General features: G+C 42.8%; 1 protein-coding gene across 1 annotated transcript in view; it reads left to right on the top strand.

Annotated features, from left to right (window-relative positions):
* Positions 1-24,990, top strand: part of LOC126194933 (maternal effect protein staufen-like) — a 201,056-nt gene that overhangs the window by 56,192 nt on the left and 119,874 nt on the right. The gene's annotated exons all lie outside the window — the stretch shown is intronic.

Raw genomic sequence — 24,990 nt, 5'->3', positions numbered from 1 at the left:
GCTATATCCTTACCTGTGCTGCAAGTCTAATCTCTGTCTGTCCTATATACTGTTCCAAAAACTAAGATGGTGGTATCTGGGTAAGGACAAAGTGATCATGAAATTTCTGAGTTGTGGGTCACTCATTGTCATCAGTCCTCTATTACGGTAAATTCTAGATATGCTCTGGTGTACATCATGTGGTGCAGCAGCGGAACACTGTTTTGAAGATTGTGTGGTCTTCGCTTACCTATCTGCACTGCAAAGATAGTACAGACCTCCAGGGGGAGACAAAATTTTAAATATAGGGGAAAAAACCGCATTCTCAAATTGTGCTGCACACAAGTTGGATGGATGCCTCTTGAGGCCAATCAATCGTTAGTGGGTAACTTTCGGGGAACCTGCTACACCTCAGTTTTACGAGGCTTTCCCAGGCAAATGGGTCACTACATAGGTTGACTACATAGATCACTAGCCATTTGTAGTGACACTTATGGACTCTCACAATCCTAAAAGACTGTGTCTCAATGGTATGGGTATGCTGTTAATATATCATCAATACTAAGAGGTCTTGACAGAATATTTCCCTTGGAAAATCTAATTCTGATCATTGTAGCAAACACAACAGTGTCACTGTGCTTTTGTTGTGACTGAGAGATGAGGAGTCCATCAGAGAAAGAATTCCCCTTCCACATCAACAAATTTTGGAAAGTGCCGTGAGAAATACACAATCTGCCACACAACTTTGCAATAGAAAAGTCTTGACTGAGACTGATCTATCTCACCCAGTGATATCACTTCTGTGCTCTAAAAAGTTTTGGTCAGGCATCTGCAGCATTAGAAGAATGCAATATTCCAATAAGGATACTTGAGTTGTAGAGATATCAAGGACATGGACTGTAAAAATAGAGAGAAATTGTAGGCATAATAGAACTCAGAGGTATGATGAAGAGAGTGAATGATGAGCTGCCAAGTTTCATCCTAACATTAAAATCACCGATCCGTACAAAACATATAAAGATTGGATTGATCTGACTGATGGTAAGACCTTTTGTAGCCAATTTGATGTGGTGTTATAAATAGGCATGATCACACGTCAGTAGGGTACAATGGCAATGCAAATGCAGGAAAGATGCTGATGAAGATCATTGTTTTCAGTGCCAGTCTTCAATAAGAGAGAGAGAGAGAGAGAGAGAGAGAGAGAGAGAGAGAGAGAGAGAGAACATGTAGCCCTGCAAGTTTCTATGTATTCAGCATCTGTTGATGTCAAATTGAGAAACTGTAGTAAAGTCAGTATTTTCATGCAGGCAGAGGCACTAGATACTGGCACAAACAGATGTTCTAATATACACACGAAAAATGTCCATGATGATAATAAGCCTGCAGCTGCTTCTTAACCACTTGCTAACAAAGTGCTGAAACAACACTATCAAAAAACTTGGCGCATAAAGTTGTTCAGCAGACAAAAAAAGGCAAAAACCAAAGCAACCTGATTTTGAAACTTATCAGATAGGGAGTAGGTCACTATTAACTAACAATGATTATTCTGAAAACGATCTGGTTATGCAGAGAAAATCACAATTCATAGTCCTCTACGCCATGTCCAACAAACATTACCAAGAAAAGACACTGAGCAAGGGAAAACTCCTGGTTAATGACTCCTATATTTCAGTAGGATGAGGTCAGTTGAAGAACACATGTGGAGGAAGTAATGCTCGTAACACAGGATATACCTTTGTGTCTATGTGTACGAGAGACTTATTTCAAGCCTTCAGGCAACCTTTTGTTTAAAGGCAACACCATACTCAGGAAGCTTGATGGCCTAAGAGTGAAATTTTAGGACATGATCCGTAGGACATGATGCATATGTTATTATAGCTGTTACTGTCACTGCCAAAATTCAAGTAGTAACTGTACCGGTTTACACACTATTAAGAATAACGGTGTGCACTGCACCATCATCCACCTTGTGAACTTACAGATAATGTAGTTTTTGAGGACCTCATTGATGAACTTTCTTGGCCTTTTCATCTCCTTTGAGATTTCATTGTGCATCACATGGGGTGAGATTCCACATATGCTTAACCCAAGGTTTGAGTAGGGAAGAGACTTCTCTTGGGCCGCTATCTTGACATCATATGATAAATCTTTCAGACAGCTGTCCCCTTGATTATCAGAGGATGATTTAAACAATAAGGAAAGGCAGACAACACTGCAAAAATTCTATCACAATCCATCTGCTGACAATCTTTCAACCTTTCACATTGCTCAGGCAAAAGCTTTACACATTATCAGATAAAGTGAAAGGCACTCATTGCAAGAATTCAGTCCATTTGTGAACTGTTTCACACCATAAGCAATGATTTGGGGATTGATAAGAAGTATCAATGGAATGGTAATGCATACACTATAATGCATGCAGGACAATGATTCTCTGCTAACCACACCAGAAACTGTAATCCAGATATAAAACAAACAGCATCCAAAGCCAATCAAGATCCCACACACGATCAAAGATAAGAATTACCTGAAAGGATATTATTGCAGTGCAGGTCCAGTAACAAGAAAGAGTAAAAAACTGTTCCTTTTGTATAGAGGAATTGGAGCAGATGCTACTGCTCCTTTTGTATAGAGGAGTTGGAGCAGATGCTATCTGTGGCTTGGTACGTAACACCAGGCCCAAAAAAGTACTGTGGTCACACTATGAGAGGTCTGCTGTCAGAGGGGTGAGGCCTATATAAAGAGGGAATTGCCCTTTGTGCATGTGTAGCGTGAATGGTATAGTTGCTGTGGCAAACTTCCACCATTTCATAGTTTGGTAGTTCAATCTGTAGCGTTTACACCAGTGGACATGCTGACAAATCTGCTACACCTTCTGGCAGAGGGATAGTACATGTACATGGTGTAACATTTGAATACTGATTTGAAGTACTACCTTGTCATGCTTTTTGACAGAATCTAGTCTGAGAGACAGTACCTAATTCTTAGAGGGAAAAAATCATGATCCTCCTCCCGAAACCTGGAAAGGAACACAACAATACAAGTCATTATCACACTGTATCTCTCACAAGCTATACTCATCTAGGAAAGACATTGGAACAAATGATCAACAGCTGCTTATTACAGACTCTCGAAGCCAGAAAAGTTTCTTCTATGTTCATTATGATTTCTGTAGGTACCATTCTTTACACTTGAATGTTCAATACTCCTGGAATAAGTTATGAAAGAGGCATTTTGTGTGGGCAGCAAATTATGGGACTTTTTTTAAATATTCAAATTTCATATTACACCACATGGAAATACAGTACTGTCCATCTGGAGTATGAATGCCTTCCCATTGGTTTGTGATCCTTTCTTTCAGGATGATATTTTAGGTTCAGATTTGGCAACACACACTGACTAATTCACCTAGAGTGATGCCCTTCGTGTAATAGCTATTAACACTGTGTTATGCAGGTAGGAGCCTGTCCAGCACTCTCTTTTGATTGACAGTTTTTCAATCTTTTGCTAGTCTTCAGCTCTCGAGATAACTATTCATAACCAATAACATCAAGGCAGCAAGAATTATGGGCCTAAAACATGGGCTTCAAATTTTCCACAGATAAATATGTGCACATTAGCTTTGAGAATGTACATTAAGCTTTTAAATGGCCCAAACTGTGACTGGACACCATGCATAGTTTCCAGGAATCAGTAAAGTTCTTGGCCCCATATTTGATGAGAAACTCAACTGGCTGCCACACTTGAAGGATCTTGAGCCAAGAGCTTTAGAGGCTCATAACATGTTAAGATTTTTACTGTCAGTTATTGGCAATTTGAGAGAGCATCATTTTTCTTTTTTTAAGCTTTTTTTGGTCAGTGCTGGATTTGTACTGTTTATGGTTCTGCTTGACCAGCATAGCTAAATATATTGGGATCTATTCACCATGAGAACATTAGACTGGGAGTGTTTGGGACCAGCCCTACAAGCAGCCTCCTAACCGTGGCTGGGGAACTGCCTCTATATGACAGAACTGTCTCATGGTGTGACTTGCATGTAAGGTCTATTCACTCCCACAGTTCTTTTGTCTTCCTGTTCAGCCAATAGCATAATGTGTATCTGCTAACTGCAGAAGAGTAGTCACAGATGAGGATGAAGGAGCAGATTGCAGAGCTCAGTGTAGGGGACCCGAATGTTTTAAAACAAATTTCAAACAGGTTTTTTGTCTGGTTAGTAGTGAAGTGCAACCTGTTTTTAAATTTGATGGACTAAAAGAAATCTTATTCACCAAAATTCATTTTTAAATAAACATGTTTCCAAATTAACAGTATTATGAAAAGAATAGGGGCTAATGACCACATAGCAGAGATGCCAAGTCTACATCTACATCCATACTTCGCAAGCCACCTGACGGTGTGTGGCGGTGGGTACCTTGAGTACCTCTATCGGTTCTCCCTTCTATTCCAGTCTCGCATTGTTCGTGGAAAGAAGGATTGTCAGTATGCTTCTGTGTGGGCTCTAATCTCTCTGATTTTATCCTCGTGGTCTCTTCGTGAGATATATGTAGGTGGGAGCAATATACTGCTTGACTCTTCAGTGAAGGTATGTTCTCGAAACTTTAACAAAAGCCCGTACCGAGCTACTGAGCGTCTCTCCTGCAGAGTCTTCCACTGGAGTTTATCTATCATCTCCGTTACACTTTCGCGATTAATAAATGATCCTGTAACGAAGCGTACTGCTCTCCGTTGGATCTCCTCTATCTCTTCTATCAACCCTATCTGGTACGGATCCCACACTGCTGAGCAGTATTCAAGCAGTGGGCGAACAAGCGTACTGTAACTTACTTCCTTTGTTTTTGGATTGCATTTCCTTAGGATTCTTCCTATGAATCTCAGTCTGGCATCTGCTTTACCAACGATCAACTTTATATGATCATTCCATTTTAAATCACTCCTAATGCATACTCCCAGCTAGTTTATGGAATTAACTGCTTCCAGATGCTGACCTGCTATTTTGTACCTAAATGATAAGGGATCTATCTTTCTATGTATTTGCAGCACATTACATTTGTCTCCATTGAGATTCAATTGCCATTCCCTGCACCATGCGTCAATTCGCTGCAGATCCTCCTGCATTTCAGTACAATTTTCCATTGTTACAACCTCTCGATACACCACAGCATCATCTGCAAAAAGCCTCAGTGAACTTCCGATGTCATCCACCAGGTCATTTATGTATATTGTGAACAGCAACGGTCCCATGACACTCCCCTGTGGCACACCTGAAATCACTCTTACTTCGGAAGACTTCTCTCCATTGAGAATGACATGTTGCGTTCTGTTATCTAGGAACTCCTCAATCCAATCACACAATTGGTCTGATAGTCCATATGCTCTTACTTTGTTCGTTCATTAAACGACTGTGGGGAACTGTATCGAATGCCTTGGTGAAGTCAACAAACACGGCATCTACCTGGGAACCCGTGTCTATGGCCCTCTGAGTCTCTTGGACGAATAGCGCGAGCTGGGTTTCACACGACCGTCTTTTTCGAAACCCATGCTGATTCCTACAGAGTAGATTTCTAGTCTCCAGGAAAGTCATTATACTCGAACATAATACGTGTTCCAAAATTCTACAACTGATTGACATTAGAGATATAGTTCTATAGTTCTGCACATCTGTTCGACGTCCCTTCTTGAAAACGGGGATGACCTGTGCCCTTTTCCAATCCTTTGGAACGCTATGCTCTTCTAGAGACCTATGGTACACCGCTGCAAGAAGGGGGGCAAGTTCCTTCGTGTACTCTGTGTAAAATAGAACTGGTATCCCATCAGGTCCAGCGGCCTTTCCTCTTTTGATCGATTTTAATTGTTTCTCTATCCCTCTGTCGTCTATTTTGATATCTACCATTTTGTCATCTGTGCGACAATCTAGAGAAGGAACTACAGTGCAGTCTTCCTCTGTGAAACAGCTTTGGAAAAAGACATTTAGTATTTCGGCCTTTAGTCTGTCATCCTCTGTTTCAGTACCATTTTGGTCACACAGTGTCTGGACATTTTGTTTTGATCCACCTACCGCTTTGACATAAGACCAGAATTTCTTAGGATTTTCTGCCAAGTCAGTACATAGAACTTTACTTTCAAATTCATTGAACGCCTCTCGCATAGCCCTCCTCACACTACATTTCGCTTCGCGTAATTTTTGTTTGTCTGCAAGCCTTTGGCTATGTTTATGTTTGCTGTGAAGTTCCCTTTGCTTCCACAGCAGTTTTCTAACTCGGTTGTTGTACCACGGTGGCTCTTTTCCATCTCTTACGATCTTTCTTGGCACACACTCATCTAACGCATATTGTACTATGGTTTTGACCTTTGTCCACTGATCCTCAACACTATCTGTACTTGAGACAAAACTTTTGGGTTGTGCTGTCAGGTACTTTTGTGTTGTGCTGTCAGGTACTCTGTAATCTGCTTTTTGTCACTTTTGCTAAACAGAAAAATCTTCCTACCTTTTTTAATATTTCTATTTACGGCTGAAATCATCGATGCAGTAACCGCTTTATGATCGCTGATTCCCTGTTCTGCGTTAACTGTTTCAAATAGTTTGGGTCTGTTTGTCATCAGAAGGTCTAATATGTTATCACCACGAGCGGTTCTCTGTTTAACTGCTCAAGGTAGTTTTCAGATAAAGCACTTAAAAAAATTTCACCGGATTCTTTGTCCCTGCCCCCCTTTATGAACGTTTGAGTCTCCCAGTCTATATCTGGCAAATTATAATCTCCACCCAGAACTATAACATGGTGGGGAAATCTACTCGAAATATTTTCCAAATTATCCTTCAGGTGCTCAGCCACAACAGCTGCTGAGCCAGGGGCCCTATAGAGACATCCAATTACCATGTCTGAGCCTGCTTTAACTGTGACCTTCACCCAAATCATTTCACATTTCGGATCTCCGTCAATTTCCTTCGATACTATTGCACTTCTTATCGCTATAAACACGCCTCCCCCTTCACTGTCCAGCCTGTCTCTGCGTTATACATTCCAATCTGATTTTAGGATTTCATTACTGTTTACGTCTGGTTTCAGCCAACTTTCTGTCCCTAGTACTATATGAGCATTGTGACAGTTTATTAATGAAAGCATTTCTGGGACCTTTCTATAGACGATCCTGCAGTTTACTATTTAATATTGTTATTCCCTGTTGCATTTTGCCTCCTCCTACCTTGCCGTGTCTCAGGGGGCGTCTTGTCGGGCCTAGGGAGGGAATTCTCTAACGTAAAAAACCCACATGTGCACTCCACACGTACTCTGCTACCCTTGTAGCCGCTTCCGGTGTGTAGTGCATGCCTGACCTATTGAGGGGGGACCCTACATTTCTCCACTCGATATGGGAGGTCGAGAAATTTGCACCCCAGATCTCCGCAGAATCGTCTGAGCCTCTGGCTTAAGCCTTCTACTCGAATCCAAACCAGAGGACTGCGATCGGTTCTGGGAACGATACTACACATAGTTAGCTCAGATTCCACCCCGCAAGCGAGGCTTTCTGCCTTCACCAATCCCGCAAACCGCCTGTATGAACTGAGGATGACATCTGAACCCAGACGGCAGGAGTCATTGGTGCTAACATGAGCAACAATTTGCAGTCGGCTGCACCCAGTGCTCTCTATCGCCGCCGGCAGGGCCTCCTCCACATCTCGGATGAGACCCCCCGGCAAGCAGACAGAGTGAACACTGGCCTACTTCCCCGACCTTTCCGCTATTTCCCTAAGGGGCTCCATCACCCGCCTAACGTTGGAGCTCCCAATAACTAATAAACCCCTCCCCCCATGTGCCTGCTCGGACCTTGCTGAAGGAGCGGCCACATGTCCACTCAGAGGCAGAGCGGGCGATGCCACACGGCCAGCCTCCACATTGACCCTCTGCCTCGTGCGCCGCGAACGCCGCTGAACCCGCCACTCCCCTAGGGGAGAGGGCGGCCCAACCGCGCCCGGTACCCGCGAAGATGTCTCGACAGCAGGGACAGTGGGTGAAGCATGTAACACCTGGGGTGTACCATGCGACGCACCAGACTCCTCACTGCCACTACACTCCGAGGCAGCAGCCTGAAGACGGCTAACCGCGGCCATCAACACATTCAGCTGTTCGCGAACAGTGGCCAGCTCCTCCTGCGTCCGTACACAGCAGTCACACATCCTAAGCCATCCTAAGAAATCAATTTACTGTAGAGAGTTAATCAACTTTTAACTAGACTGCTAATTCACTAAAGGCGGCTGATTGTTGACTAAACTGTGGTTGCTGGACACTTCTTGTAGAAAACAATGAAAATAGCACTACCTGTCTCTGGACTGTATTGAAAACAAACACTAGCACTACTGGCACTGTGGCTGACTAAAAGGACTCTCTCTGACTGTATTCAAAACAAACACGAAATCTATGGAACACTATTTCTAGCACTCGACAATTAAAGCTTCCTAAAAGCAAAAACGCACAGAAGAAGAAGTGACAAGTAAGAAAAATACAGTTAATACTTAAATTAACGTAGCTTGCTGCACAGCAGACGTGAAGCAGACGGCAGTTACGACGACACTGACACTAGTGGCACTATGGCTGACTAACAGGACTCTCTCTGACTGTATTCAAACAAACACGAAATCTATGGAACATTATTACTAGCACTCAACAATTAAAGCTTCCTAAAAGCAAAAACACACGGAAGAAGAAGTGACAAGTAAGAAAAATACAGTTAATACTTAAATTAACGTAGTCGCAGGTGTTGTTGTTGTGGTCTTCAGTCCTGAGACTGGTTTGATGCAGCTCTCCATGCTACTCTATCCTGTGCAAGCTTCTTCATCTCCCAGTACCTACTGCAACCTACATCCTTCTGAATCTGCTTAATGTATTCATCTCTTGGTCTCCCTCTACGATTTTTACCATCCGTGCTGCCCTCCAATACTAAATTGGCGATTCCTTGATGCCTCAGAACATGTCCTACCAACCGATCCCTTCTTCTGGTCAAGTTGTGCCACAAACTTCTCTTCTCCCCAATCCTGATCAATACTTCCTCATTCGTTATGTGATCTACCCATCTAATCTTCAGCATTCTTCTGTAGCACCACATTTCGAAAGCTTCTATTCTCTTCTTGTCCAAACTATTTATAGTCCATGTTTCACTTCCATACATGGCTACACTCCATACAAATACTTTCAGAAATGACTTCCTGACACTTAAATCTATACTCGATGTTAACAAATTTCTCTTCTTCAGAAACGCTTTCCTTGCCATTGCCAGTCTACATTTTATATCCTCTCTACTTCGACCATCATCAGTTATTTTGCTCCCCAAATAGCCAAATAGCAAAACTCCTTTACTACTTTAAGTGTCTCATTTCCTAATCTAATACCCTCAGCATCACCCGACTTAATTCGACTACATTCCATTATCCTCGTTTTGCTTTTGTTGATGTTCATCTTATATCCTCCTTTCAAGACACTATCCATTCCATTCAACTGCTCTTCCAAGTCCTTTGCTGTCTCTGACAGAATTACAATGTCATCGGCGAACCTCAAAGTTTTTATTTCTTCTCCCTGGATATTAATACCTACTCCGAATTTTTCTTTTGTTTCCTTTACTGCTTTCCCTTCTTTGCTTAGAACTGGGTTTCCATCTGAGCTCTTGATGTTCATACAAGTGGTTCTCTTATCTCCAAAGGTCTCTTTAATTTTCCTGTAGGCAGTATCTATCTCACCCCTAGTGAGATAAGCCTCTACATCCTTAAATTTGTCCTCTAGCCATCCCTGCTTAGCTATTTTGCACTTCCTGTCGATCTCATTTTTGAGACGTTTGTATTCCTTTTTGCCTGCTTCATTTACTGTATTTTTATATTTTCTCCTTTCATCAATTAAATTCAATATTTCTTCTGTTACCCAAGGATTTCTACTAGCCCTCGTCTTTTTACCTACTTGATCCTCTGCTACCTTCACTACTTCATCCCTCAGAGCTACCCATTCTTCTTCTACTGTATTTCTTTCCCCCATTCCTGTCAATTGTTCCCTTATGCTCTCCCTGAAACTCTGTACAACCTCTGGTTCTTTCAGTTTATCCAGGTCCCATCTCCTTAAATTCCCACCTTTTTGCAGTTTCTTCAGTTTTAATCTACAGGTCATAACCAATAGATTGTGGTCAGAGTCCACATCTGCCCCTGGAAATGTCTTACAATTTAAAACCTGGTTCATAAATTTCTGTCTTACCATTATATAATCTATCTGATACCTTTTAGTATCTCCAGGGTTCTTCCATGTATACAACCTTCTTTCATGATTCTGAAACCAAGTGTTAGCTATGATTAAGTTGTGTTCTGTGCAAAATTCTAACAGGCGACTTCCTCTTTCATTTCTTAGCCCCAATCCATATTCACCTACTACGTTTCCCTCTCCCTTTTCCTACTACTGAATTCCAGTCACCCATGAGTATTAAATTTTCGTCTCCCTTCACTATCTGAATAATTTCTTTTATTTCATCATACATTTCTTCAATTTCTTCGTCATCTGTAGAGCTAGTTGGCATGTGAACTTGTACTACTGTAGTAGGTGTGGGCTTCGTATCTATCTTGGCCACAATAATGCGTTCACTATGCTGTTTGTAGTAGCTTACCCGCATTCCTATTTTCCTATTCATTATTAAACCTTCTCCTACATTACCCCTATTTGATTTTGTATTTATAACCCTGCACTCACCTGACCGAAAGTCCTGTTCCTCCTACCACCGAACTTCACTAATTCCCATTATATCTAACTTTAACCTATCCATTTCCCTTTTTAAATTTTCTAAGCTACCTGCCCGCTGAAGTGATCTGACATTCCACACTCCGATCCATAGAACGCCAGCTTTCTTTCTCCTAATAACGACATCCTCTTGAGTAGTCCCCGCCCGGAGATCCGAATGGGGGACTATTTTACCTCCGGAATATTTTACCCAAGAGGACGCCATCATCATTTAATCATACAGTAAAGCTGCATGCCCTCGGGAAAAATTATGGCCGTAGTTTCCCCTTGCTTTCAGCCGTTCGCAGTACCAGCACAGGAAGGCCGTTTTGGTTATTGTTACAAGGCCAGATCAGTCAATCATTCAGACTGTTGCCCTTGCAACTACTGAAAAGGCTGCTGCCCCTCTTCAGGAACCACAGGTTTGTCTGGCCTCTCAACAGATACCCCTCCATTGTGGTTGCACCTACGGTACGGCTATCTGTATCGCTGAGGCACGCAAGCCTCCCCACCCACGGCAAGGTCCATGGTTCATGGAGGACGCACGCGCGCATGCACACGCACACACACACACACACACACACACACACACACACACACACACACAGTCTCTCATTGCTGAGGCCTATCTGCGACTTCTTCTCCACTGTATGGTTATGGCAACTGTCCCTTTCATAATAATTGTTACATTCCTTCCTGGATTTTCCATTGTTTGATTCTTCCGAATTATTAATTGTTCACTGTAATTGAACAGGTATTTGCACTGATGGCTACAAACCAGGCACCATCAGTTGCCCAGTAGTTTTCCCCGATGGTTTCTTTAGGATGTGATTTTCAGATGCATTTACATTATTTGACACAGAGCTCTATTCAATCCTAAAGATGCTAGAGCAGATGAGGTGCGAATAACAGAATAATTTTTCTCATCTCTGATTCTCAAAGTGCCCTACAAATCATTCAGCAAATATATGCAGCAGACAGCGTTGTACAAAACATACCCTTTACATACTATGACACAAGGTAAGGAAGTGCGATTCTGCTGGGTATTGGGTGGAGAGGTGGAGAGTGATTGACTGTGCAACAGTCAGAGCCCGTGGGCTTTTCCAGTCTGGCCTGCTGCATACCATGAGGCTGATTGTCAGCCCATAGCCCCCGGGCTGCCTCGACCCATTGCAGTCCATCACATTCGCTGAGCTGTGGCACTGATGCTGGCAAGTAGGCATCCCGCACTCTTATTGAGGGGCATACGGGACATCCGTCACACCAGTATATTTTAAATACTTTTTTAATTCACAAAACTCTTGATTGCATTTCAAACGATGGAAACTCCAGGTTGGAATATCGGCAATGTAAGGAAAAAGATTGCTACTTACAGTAAAGATGACACTTTGAGTTGCAGATACGCACAACAAAAAGATTTCTACATATTTAGCTTTATGCCAAAGCTCTCTTCAGAAAGGAAAATGCGAACACACAAGCATGCACGTGCGCGCGCGCGCGCACACACACACACACACACACACACACACACACACACACACACATTTTCATTCATGCAAGCAAGCACATCTCACATGCACACAACTGCCATCTCCGGCACCAGGAATTTGATCCAGTCTGGGCTGCCAGAGATGGCGGTCACATGTACGTGAGGTGTACTTGACAGTGTGTGTGTGTCATTGCAGCCACGATAAGAAGGCTGCACCTCTATGCATGATTGGTATAGGGCCATTGTGGGATTCTGGGAAAGGAACAGTTGTTTCCTTGGATGCTATTTCCTCATTGTTGGGGAAGAAAGTTATTTATTAGTGAGAGGGTACAAAATAACCAGCTAAGACTCTTGAAGCCAACGGTTTTGCCATGGTGGACACCAATGTGTGGAATTAGCAGCTCACCCTTGCCTGGGTGGAAAATCCAGGCTACTCCAGCTGCTGGGGCCACATGCAGTCTGCCACCTTTGTTCTGCTGTCTGCTTGCCCCTTCCCCTTTCATCAACATGAGACGACAGGTCATCATCTCATCTAATGCAAGATGATATGAGTCAGTGATAAAGGGGTTTTTCTTCCACTTGTAAACTGTTGAGTTATTGAAGTGAGAACTCAGTTTTATTATGGATGCGAGTTATTGTACTGTCTTTTCTTTGTTTCTTCCTGTTCTTTACCAGTTTTCTTATATTGCTAATCAGCTAAACAAAACATATTCAATAAACAATGTTATCTAGGGGTAGCATCTTTGATTATTAATCAAAACATCCTTGGTCCCAGTTTCGAAAGCCATCACTGCTTAAATTTTGAATAAATGTCATCAGCAATGGCAGCTGAAGATTTTGGGGATAAGAAGTCACCCTTGTTCTGCCAATGGCATTGTCAAAGAGAGCGGAGGAGTGGACAGAGCTTGAATTGGGAAACTGCCCGTAAAGCGGAAGAATTAGAAATGATCAACAGCATGAGAATACAGAAGGCAATGGAACTCACTGCATTAAAGACACGTAATGTATATCCACAGGACATGTGGCCTGTAATTTAAAAAGTGTCATGATGACATCTTCATTGGCAAAAGATTTCGAAATAGTCTCCCATTCGGATCTCCAAGAGGGGACTGCCAAGGGGGAGGTGACAATGGGAAAAAGGCTGAATAACCAATGAAAGGATAACGTTGTATGATTTGGGCCGTGGAATATCAGAAGTTTGAATGTGCTAGGGAAGATAGAAAAATCTGAAAAGGGAAATGCTAAGGCTCAATTTAGGTATAGTGGGAGTCAGTGATATGAAATGGAAAGAAGACAATTACTTCTGGTCAGGAGAGTATATGGTGATATCAACAGCAGCAGAATATAGTATAATAGGGTAGGATTCATTATGAACAGGAAAGTAGGGCAGAAAGTGAGTTACTGTGAACAGTTAAGTGAGAGTCTTGTTTTCATTTGAATTGACGGCAAACCAACAGGGACAACAGTAGTTCAAGTATACACACTGATGTTGCAAGCCGAAGATGAAGAGATAGAGGAAGTATATGTGTGGGTAATTCAGTATGTAAAGGGAGATGAAAATCTAACAGTCATGGGGGATTGGTATGCGGTTGTAGGAAAGGAGTTGAAGAAATGGTTACTGGAGAATATGGCTTGGTACTAGGAATGAGAGAGGAGAAAGACAAATTGAGTTCTGCAATAAATTTCAGCTAGTAATAGCAAATACTCTGTTCAAGAACCACAAGAGTAGGTGGTATATTTGGAAAAGGCCAGGAGATATAGGAAGATTTCAGTTACATTATATCATGGTCAGACAGAGATTCTGAAAAGATACTGGATTATAAGGCATAGTCAGGGGCAGATATAGACTCAGATCACAATTTATTAGTGATGAAAAGTAGGCTGAAGTTCAAGAGATTGGTCAAGAAAAATCAATGCGCAAAGAAGTAGGATACAGAAGTACTAAGGAACTAGGATTGCGAAGAAACCATAGGTAATACAAGAAATATTTCTTTTGATTGATGAAAGAAGGGAGCACAAAAATGTTGAGGGAAATTCAGAAATAGAGGAAATACAGGTCACTTAAACACGAATTAAATAGAAGGTGCATGGGAGCTATGGTGAAATGGGTGCAGGAAAAATGTGAATAAATTGAAAAGAAATGATTGTCAGAAGGACTGGCTCAGTATATAGAAAAGTCAAAACAACCTTCCGTGAAATTAAAAGCAAGGGTGGTAACATTAAGAATGCAATGGGAATTCCACTCTTAAATACAGAGGAGAGAGCAGAGAGGTGGAAAGTGTGGACTGAAGGCCTCTGTGAGGAGGAGGACTTGTCTGATGACGCAATAGAAGTAGAAACAAGAGTCAATATAGAAGAGATAGTGGAACTGATATTAGAATCAGAATTTAAAAGACCTGTGAAGGGCTTAGGATTGAATAAGGCAGAAGAGATAGACAACATTCCATCTGAATTTCTGAAATCATGGGGAAATGGCAACAAAATGACTATTCATGTAGCTGTGTAAAATTATGAATCTGGCAATCATCATTGGAATTTTGGAAACATATCATCCACACAATTCCGAAGATTGCAAGAGCTGACAGGTGTGAGAATTATCACACAATCAGCTCAACAGCTCATGCATCCAAGTTGCTGATAAGGATAATATAGAAGAACGGAAAAGAAAATTTAGGATGTGCTGGATGACGATCAGTTTGGTTTTAGGTAAGGCGCCAGAGAGGCAATTCTGATATTATGGTGGATAATGGAAGCAAGAGTAAAGAAAAATCAGGACACATGCATAGGATTTCTTGACTTGGAGAAAGCGTTCAACAATGCAGAATGTTGCAAGATGTTCAAAATTCTAGGAAAATAGGGGTAAGCTACAGGGAAAGATGAGTAATACACAATATGTGTAACAACCAAGAAGGAATGATAAGAGTGAGAGACAAAGAACGATGTGCTTAGTTTAAAAAGGGTATAAGACTGGAATGTAGTCTTTTGTCTACTTTTCAATCTATACACTGAAGAAGCAATGAAGGAAATAAAAGAAAGGTTCAAAAGTGGAATTAAAATTCATGGTGTAAGGATATCAATGATGAGATTCGCTGATGACATTGCTATCCTGAACGAAAGTGAAGAAGAATTGCAGAATCTGCTGAGTGGAAAGAACAGTCTATCAGTATAAGGATCAGGAATAAATCAAAGAAAGATGAATGTAATGACAAGTAGCAGAAATGAGAACAGTGAGAAACTTTGCATCAGGATTGGTGATCACGAAGTAGATGAAGTTAAGGAATTCTGCTGTCTAGGTAGCAAAGTAATCCACAATGATCAGAGCTAGGTGCAGATTAGCACTGGCAAAAAGGGCATTGTTGGAAAAGAGAAATCTTCTAGTATCAAACATAGGTTTTAATTTGAGGAAGAAATTTCTGAAAATGTATGATTGGAGTACAAATTGTATGGTAGTAAAACTTGGACTGTGGGAAAACCAGAAAAGAAGCAAATTGGAGCATTGGAGATATTGTGTTTCAGAAGAATGTTGAAAAGTACTTAGACTGATGAGGTAAGGAATGAGGAGGTTCTCTGGATAATCAGCAAGGAAAGGGATATATGGAAAACAGTGACAAGAAGAAGGGAGAAGACGGTAGGACATTTGTTAAAAAATCGTGGAATAACTTCCATGGTAACAGAGGGAGCTACAGAGGGTAAAAATTGTGGAAGACAGAGATTGGAATACACCCAGCAAATAATTGAAGATGTAGGAACCGCCTGGTGACACAACGAAATCGCACAGTGGAGAATGTTATTTACAATGTGTTTATTCTTTGGTTTTGTTCTAGAGCTATGCCATCACTTTTTATATATCTTGGCTTTGGTATTGTTCCTGTGTTCAACAACATGCAAAAATAAAGTTATATTCTTGAACGCATTACTCTCTCTGAAAAATAATTACTAATTAGCCTCAGTGGCTTTAGTGGTGACCACAAACACTGAAGATAAAGAAAATTACGATGTACAAACAAGAGAATTCAGCGACTTCAGAAAGTTCATGGAGGAATGAAGAGATGCAGCTCGTGAGCCTTCAAAGACAGATACATGAATGACTTGAAGGATTAAAGATGCCTATTACTCCAACGTCAAAACACGTTTGCGGCCGTACAAACCAACAGCCCGACGGAAAACATGCAGCACATAAAAATTCGAACACCGCAGTTCCTACTTGACAAACTGCAGCTATGGTTTGCAATGATTGAGCTCACGTTTGCCCAAAGCAAGATCCATGATGAGCAGATGAAGTTCGCGATAATGGTGAATGCGCTGGATGCTAAAGCAGCAACCGCAGGAGAAGATGTAATAATCCGACCTCCAGCAGAACGACCGTACGCGGCGTTGAAAAAGGTATTACTCACCAGAATGCGTTAACCGTTAAATCAAAGCATATGGCAGGTGCTTAAAGAAGAAGCCTTAGGTGACAGGACACCATTGGAATTTTGGAAGCATTTGCATGGTATTGTCAATGCAGAAGAATTAACAGATGTGACGCTGAGACACATCTGGCTAGATCAATTATCAAGCACAGTAAAAACTGCACTAGTACTCGTGAAAAAGACAACATGCAGAACCTCTTGGCACAGATGGCTTGCATGACAATCTTTAATGGAAAAGAAGCGTCAGAAGTGATAGCAACAATACAGAAGACTCGCATAAGGACATCAACAAACAAATACAAGAATTAACACAACAGATGACATTATTGCAGCAACAGGTCTCACAATTGCACAGAATGAAACCATTAAGGCCAACAGTGAAATTCAACAAGGACGGGTATGTTGGTACCATCAACGCTTTGTGGATAGAGCAACAAAGTGTTCGCTGCCATTTGCGTACCCAAACATGAGCGGCGAGCAGCAGTAGGTGCAGCAGGTCACGGTAGCACAGAAGAGCACCTGCAACAACGAGGTGAGATAGACGCAAACTACGGAAGAGTGAGTAACGTCAATAATTTTCTTACCACCTCCAAACGGCTTTATGTCAGAGATGTCAAGTCGAATCGTTGCTGCGTAATAGACTCGGGATCCGATGTGAATGTGCTCCCCTTTACTGACTATCAAGGAAGAGATAGCACTCCATTGATGCAATTAACTACAGCAAATAAGTCGCCCATTGTTGCTCATGCCACACGTGAAATCGAAATCGCTTTAGGTTTCTCACAAAGCAGTCAGTGGACCTTCATTCTAGCAGAGGTGTCAGAGGCAACATTGAGTGCAGACTTTCTTTCTGACATGCACATTACCATAGATCTTGCTAATGCACAGATTAAACAAAATCAAGAGACAGTAGATGGCATCACGGAACATGACACTTACTGCACTGGCAAGCATAACTGTGGCACAGTGTCACATGCTGTAAATGATAACTAAGTTGTAGAAAAATCCGCAGTAACTCACAAAACTGTACACCACATTTACACCACGCTCGGTCAGCCAATACATCAAGGACAGCGCAGGTTAGCACCCAATTGGTTCGTGGCAGCAAAAGCAGAATTCAAGGCATTACTGACATCAGGTGTCATACGTAGATTAGACAGCCCATGGGCGTCACCCATACATTTGGTAAAGAAAATAAGATGGGTCATGGAGACCATGTGGCGATTACAGGAAGTTAAACACACATACTACACCAGATTGTTACCCAGTGCCTAATATTCATGATTTCACAAATCAATTAGCTGGGGCAACGATCTTTAGCATTATTGATTGTAAGAAAGCTTATCAACAGATACCAGTCGCAGAAGAAGACATACCGAAAACAGCAGTTACAACACCTTTCAGTTTATTCGAATATGTCTGAATGCCTTTTGGGTTAAAGAACGCAGCTCAAACATGGCAAAGATTTATTGATGAAGTGTTGCACAGGTTGAAAGGAAGCTTCGCGTATTTTGATGACATATTAGTCTCATCAACTATGGCAGAAGCACATGAGAAGCAACTGTCAGCAGTGTTCGCCTGCATAAACCAGTTTGGAATAGTAGTCAAAAAAGCAAAATGCAAGCTGTGAAAACAGCAAGTGGTGTTTCTACGATGTGAAGTTTTGGCAGAGGGTGTACACCCACAAGAGGACAAGGTTGCAGTAATCGACAACATGAACCGCCCCGAGACTTACCATCAACTCAGAAAATTTTTAAGTGCGGTAAATTTCTGTAGACAGCATTTGCCGTGTGCTGCACTACTACAAGCACACTTGACAGACGCTCTCGCAGGTAAAAATGCAAATGGCAGATGACCATTGCAATGGAACATGGACATGGAGAGAGCATTTCAAGAAAAGGCCAACTTACAAAAAGCAGTACTCGTTACTCATCTGGTACCAAAAGCACCTCTGTCAATAGTAGTCGATGCCAGCCAAGAAGCGTTGGGAGCAGCACTGCACCAGAAAGTAAACGACAAATGGCAACCTTTGGTTTTTTTCCCACAAAAACTTTCAGACCCATAAAGGAAATGGAGTGCATGCGACAGAGAACTATTAGCGATATATGAAGCTATTCGGTATTTTCGCCCATATGTAGAGGCAAGAGTATTTACTGTATACACCGACCATAAACCAATAATCTTTGCATTCAGTAAGTCGCAGGATAACTGTTCTCCATGTCAATTTCACCACTCAGAATAAATCAGTCAATTTACTACAGATATCAAGCATATCAAGGGAGTCGAAAACTTAGTCGCTGATTCCCTATTGTGGGTCTTGATTATTTCACAAACCACAGACTATGATAAATTAGCTGTAGCACAAGCTAATGACGCATAACTCAAACAGTACTTATAGCATGTAGGAAAATTAATCCAGCCGGTGGGCGCGAATGTGAAGATACAGTGAAACATAGCTATGAACAAACCCAGGCCTTTCATCCCAAGGCAACTACAGAAAGAGGTTTTCAACAGCATACACGAACTTGGTCACCCGCATAGCAGAGCAGCTATCAAACTACTCATGGAACGTTCTGTCTGGCTGAGTATAAGGAAGGATTGCCGCGATTGGGTAACATCATGCGTGCTGTACCAAAGGAACAAGATTGGACGGCATGTACATAAAGCAGTTGGAGATTTTCCCCCAGTAACAAAGAGGTTCTCCCACATTCATTTGGACATTGTGGCCCCTCTACCACCTTCAGAAGGCTACAGGTATTTGTTGACATCAGTGGACTGATATACAAGATGGGCAGAGGCTTCTCCAGTATTTGACATTTCAGCAGAGATGGTAACTCGAGTATTTTTGGCTTCTTGGATCTCTCATTTTGGATGTCCACTATACATGACAACCAATCAAGGACGGCAGTTTGAATCCACTTTATTCCAACAATTTTCCAAGCTCTGTGGATTCCACCATTACCGCACCACTGCTTATCACCCAGCGAGCAATGACGTGTTTGAGGGGTGGCACAGAACATTAAAGACAGCATTGATGTGCCATAAGGACAGTTGGACTTTAGCGTTGCCAGTGGTGCTGCTAGGTCTCTGAACTACCCACAAATCAGACATAGGTACATCCATGGCTGAACTGGTTTACGGAGAGAACTTCAGGCTGCCAGCAGAAAATTGTTGCTTTCATTCAATATGACAGTTACAGTTTAGTCAGAGTGGATGGACATAGTGGTCATGTGTGTGTGAGGTGTGCTTGTTTTTGTGAATGTGTGTGCGTGTGTCTTTTGGTCCTGAAAAGTCTTTTTATTTGGTCATGTTTTTAGCTTGGTATTTTGACTATGCTTTTTATTTCTGAACTTTTCACTTCTTAACACTTTTTCCTTCATCTTTTTCCTTTATCTTCTTCGGCATTTCAAATTCTTGTCCCCATTTTGGGTGTGACCTCCACTTTCCAAACTTTACAGAAGTGTGGGTTGTTTGATGAAGGATGCCTTACTGTGGTGCATTAACTTTCCGCTGTGTGCTGTTATCTTTTGCACCTACCCATCAAGTGGATCTACCTCTGCACCTTAACTCCTGTGCGGTAGCCAGTCTGTTGTGGTGGGGTTCTCATGCACCCTCTCTGTGGTAGCTCCCTGATAACACAGGTATAGCACTGCTGATGCCTGAACTGTAATGTCTCCATGTCAGCCAAGAAGTAGGTGCCTATCAACTTTGAGGTATTGTGACTCTGGGCAACAGCTAATGTGCTAGGTGCCCAATCATGGGCACTTCAGGCCTGTGTCAAGGTAAGAGATGTACCAGTCACCATTTCTCCTCAGAACTAACTCAGTAGAATTGGAGGCATTAATCTGACATTGGGACCTAATGCTACAAACTGATGAAGAGCTGCATACTAATCTGGCACAGCATGGAGTCCATTTTGTTCACCACATCCAGAAGGGAAAGTTTGAAAGACTTCATCTGACTAATGTTGCCTTAAAGTCTGTGACTGTTGATACAGTCCACACCTCTCTCGATGTCAGGGTCTTACACGTCACCTCCTGGCCCTGGTCGTATTCCAGGGCCTGCCTCATACCTGGGGAGGGAACGTCAGTTCGCACGCCCCCAACCCCTGTAGCACCGGTGGTTCTCACACCATCGGTGCATCCAGGGATGCCTAGTCACCCTCGGGTACCATCAGGGGTATGGACACCTGACAAGGTGCCCCCCCCCCCCCCCCCCCCTTTTCAGGACAAGGACCAGGAGGCACAGGCTGTGGGCCAAAGAAAAGTAAGGTCCTCTTCACTCTCAGAAGACAAAATGGGGAAATCTTACAGAAATCGAAGTCTCAGAAGGATAAGCAGAAAGGGAAACTTTGTGGCACGCCAGAGGTTACTTTAATGTCTGTAGACGTCTCTCCATTGATAACAACATGCTGTGTTCTGTTTGCTAAAAACTCTTCAATCCAGCCACACAGCTGGTCTGATATTCCGTAGGCTCTTACTTTGTTTATCAGGCAACATTGCGGAACTGTATCGAATGCCTTCCGGAAGTCGAGGAAAATAGCATCTACCTGGGAGCCTGTATCTAATAATTTCTGGGTCTCATGAACAAATAAAACGAGTTGGGTCTCACACGATCGCTGTTTTCGGAATCCATGTTGATTCCTACAGAGTAGATTCTAGGTTTCCAAAAACGACATGATACGCAAGCAAAAAAAAAAAAAATGTTCTAAAATTCTACAACAGATCGATGTCAGAGATATAGATCTATAGTTTTGCGCATCTGCTCGACGACCCTTCTTGAAGACTGGGACTACTTGTGCTCTTTTCCAATCATTTGGAACCTTCCGTTCCTCTAGAGACTTGCGGTACACGGCTGTTGGAAGGGGGGCAAGTTCTTTCACGTACTCTGTGTAGAATCGAATTGATATCCCATCTGGTCCAGTGGACTTTCCTCTGTTGAGTGATTCCAGTTGCTTTTCTATTCCTTGGACACTTATTTCGATGTCAACCATTTTTTCATTTGTGCGAGGATTTAGAGAAGGAACTGCAGTGTGGTTTTCCTCTGTGAAACAGCTTTGAAAAAAGGTGTTTAGTATTTCAGCTTTACGCGTGTCATCCTCTGTTTCAATGCCATCATCATCCCGGAGTGTCTGGATATGCTGTTTCGAGCCACTTACTGATTTAACGTAAGACCAGAACTTCCTAGGATTTTCTGTCAAGTCAGTACATAGAATTTTACTTTCAAATTCACTGAACGCTTCACACATAGCCCTCCTTATGCTAACTTTGACATCGTTTAGCTTCTGTTTGTTTGAGAGGTTTTGGCTGCGTTTAAACTTGGAGTGTAGCTCTCTTTGCTTTCGCAGTAGTTTCCTAACTTTGTTGTTGAACCACGGTGGGTTTTTCCCGTCCCTCACAGTTTTACTCGGCACGTACCTGTGTAAAACGCATTTTACGATTGCCTTGAACTTTTTCCATAAATATTCAACATTGTCAGTGTTGGAACAGAAATTTTCATTTTGATCTGTTAGGTAGTCTGAAATCTGCCTTCTATTACTCTTGCTAAACAGATAAACCTTCCTCCCTCTTTTTATATTCCTATTAACTTCCATATTCAGGGATGCTGCAACGGCCTTATGATCACTGATTCCCTGTTCTGCACTTACAGAATCGAAAAGTTCGGGTTTGTTTGTTATCAGTAGGTCCAAGATGTTATCTCCACGAGTCGGTTCTCTGTTTAATTGCTCGAGGTAATTTTAGTATAATGTCACTCGATGCTCTGTCCCTACCACCCGTCCTAAACATCTGAGTGTCCCAGTCTATATCTAGTAAATTGAAATCTCCACCTAAGACTATAACATGCTGAGAAAATTTATGTGAAATGTATTCCAAATTTCCTCTCAGTTGTTCTGCCACTAATGCTGCTGAGTCGGGAGGTCGGTAAAAGGAGCCAACTATTAACCTAGCTCGGTTGTTGAGTGTAACCTCCACCCATAATAATTCACAGGAACTATCCACTTCTACTTCACTACAGGATAAACTATTACTAACAGCAACAAACATGCCACCACCGGTTGCATGCAGTCTATCCTTTCTAAACACCGTCTGTGCCTTTGTAAAAATTTCGGCAGAATTTATCTCTGGCTTCAGCCAGCTTTCTGTACCTATAACGATTTCAGCTTTGGTGCTTTCTATCAGCGCTCGAAGTTCCGATACTTTACCAATGCAGCTTCGACAGTTTACAATTACAATACCGATTGCTGCTTGGTCCCCGCATGTCCTGACTTTTCCCCGCATCCTTTGAGGCTGTTGCCCTTTCTGTACTTGCCCGAGGCCATCTAACCTAAAAAACTGCCCAGTCCACGCCACACAAGCCCTGCTACCCGTGTAGCTGCTTGCTGCATGTAGTGGACTCCTGACCTGTCCAGCAGAACCCGAAACCCCACCACCCTATGGCGCAAGTCGAGGAATCTGCAGCCCACACAGTTGCAGAACCGTCTCAGCCTCTGATTCAGATCCTCCACTCGGCTCTGTACCAAAGGTCCGCAGTCAGTCCTGTTGATGATGCTGCAGATGGTGAGCTCTGCTTTCATCCCGCAAGCGAGACTGGCAGTCTTCACCAAATTAGACAGCCGCCGGAAGCCAGAGAGGATTTCCTCCGATCCATAGCGACACACATCATTGGTGCCGACATGAGCGACCACCTGCAGATGGGTGCACCCTGTAACCTTCATGGCATCCGGAAGGACCCTTTCCACATCTGGAGTGACTCCCCCCAGTATGCACATGGAGTGCACATTGGTTTTCTTCCCCTCTCTTGCTGCCATATCCCTAAGGGGCCCCATTACGCGCCTGACGTTGGAGCTCCCAACTACCAGTAAGTCCACCCTCTGCGACCACCCGGATCTTGCAGACTGAGGAGCAACCTCTGGAACAGGACAAGCAGCCATGTCTGGCCGAAGATCAGTATCAGCCTGAGACAGAGCCTGAAACCGGTTTGTCAGACAAACTGGAGAGGCCTTCCGTTCAGCCCTCCGGAATGTCTTTCGCCCCCTGCCACACCTCAAGACGACCTCCCACTCAACCACAGGTGAGGGATCAGCCTCAATGTGGGCAGTATCCCGGGGGCAGCTTCGGTCGTAGTCCGATTGGGGCATGCGTGGGACGAGCTGGCCGTCCCCGACAAACCCCCATCCGGACCCCCACAGTGATGCCCATTGGCAACAGCCTCAAGCTGTGTGACCGAAGCCAACACTGCCTGAAGCTGGGAACGAAGGGATGCCAACTCAGCCTGCATCCGAACACAGCAGTTGCAGTCCCTATCCATGCTAAAAACTGTTGTGCAAAGAACGTCTGAACTAATCTACAGAGAGCACAAACAATTCGACACAAAATTTAAACGGTTATTAAAATACAAGATTGCCTAGTAAATGCAGTAATGCTGCTACTTGCGCACTGCTGACACACTGCTTGGCGGCGGAAGGAGACTACGTTACTTTACACTATTCAGGTACTAAGCCGCGATGCTACAACTCTCAAATACTATAATACGCCTGAAATTTATGAATTAAACAATGGAAGTACCAAAAACACGCAAAGAAATTAAGAATTAAACTATGTAACAAATAAGTGAGCTAAGAGTATACGACTTGCTGCTGGCAGCTGCTTATCCAATGGCAGCAGGGAGCACACATATGGTCAGTTGCCATCTTTGATGGTGCCTTGAAGCCGAAGGGTACATATCACAATTCCAAAGTGGCTTTTAGGCTTTCATGTCAAGCAAAGTTCACCTGGTTCATCTGGAATCTGCAGTGCACAATGCTTTCTCGCATTGTCAACATCTGATTGCTATTTTCTTTGATCTACGTAAGGCATTTGATACCACCTGGTGACATCATGTCCTGTCTACATTGCATGAGTGGGTTCCCGTGGCAGTTTACCAATTTTATCGAGAATTTCCTATCTCTGACTTTTTTTGGATCTGGATAGGTTTGACTCTCAGCAACGAATATACACAGGAAACTTGAGTACCTCATGGGTCGGATCTGGGTGTAATGCTATTCGCTATTGCCATCAGTTGCATTGTAAATGCAGTGGACCCCACAGTTTCTTCATCACTGTATGTGGATGATCTTAACCTTTACTGTGCCTCTGCGTCAGTGCTCACCGTTGAGTGCCAACTTCAGGGGGCTGTCTGAAGAGTACAAGACTGGGCTTTGAATCATGGCTATCAGTTTTCTCCTACAAAAGCAAGAATTGTGCATTTTTGCTGACTCCAGTGGTGCACCCACACACAAAAAGTTAGCTTGGTGACCAGTTACTTGAAGTCATTGAAACTTTTCGATTCTTAGGTGTTTTATTTGGCTGGGCACACATCTGCTGACTCAAGG

This window comes from Schistocerca nitens, chromosome 1 (assembly GCF_023898315.1).
Source record: "Schistocerca nitens isolate TAMUIC-IGC-003100 chromosome 1, iqSchNite1.1, whole genome shotgun sequence".
NCBI classification, from domain to species: domain Eukaryota; kingdom Metazoa; phylum Arthropoda; class Insecta; order Orthoptera; family Acrididae; genus Schistocerca; species Schistocerca nitens.
Note: the sequence above shows the minus strand (reverse complement) of the source record. Positions and strands in the feature narration are given on the sequence as shown.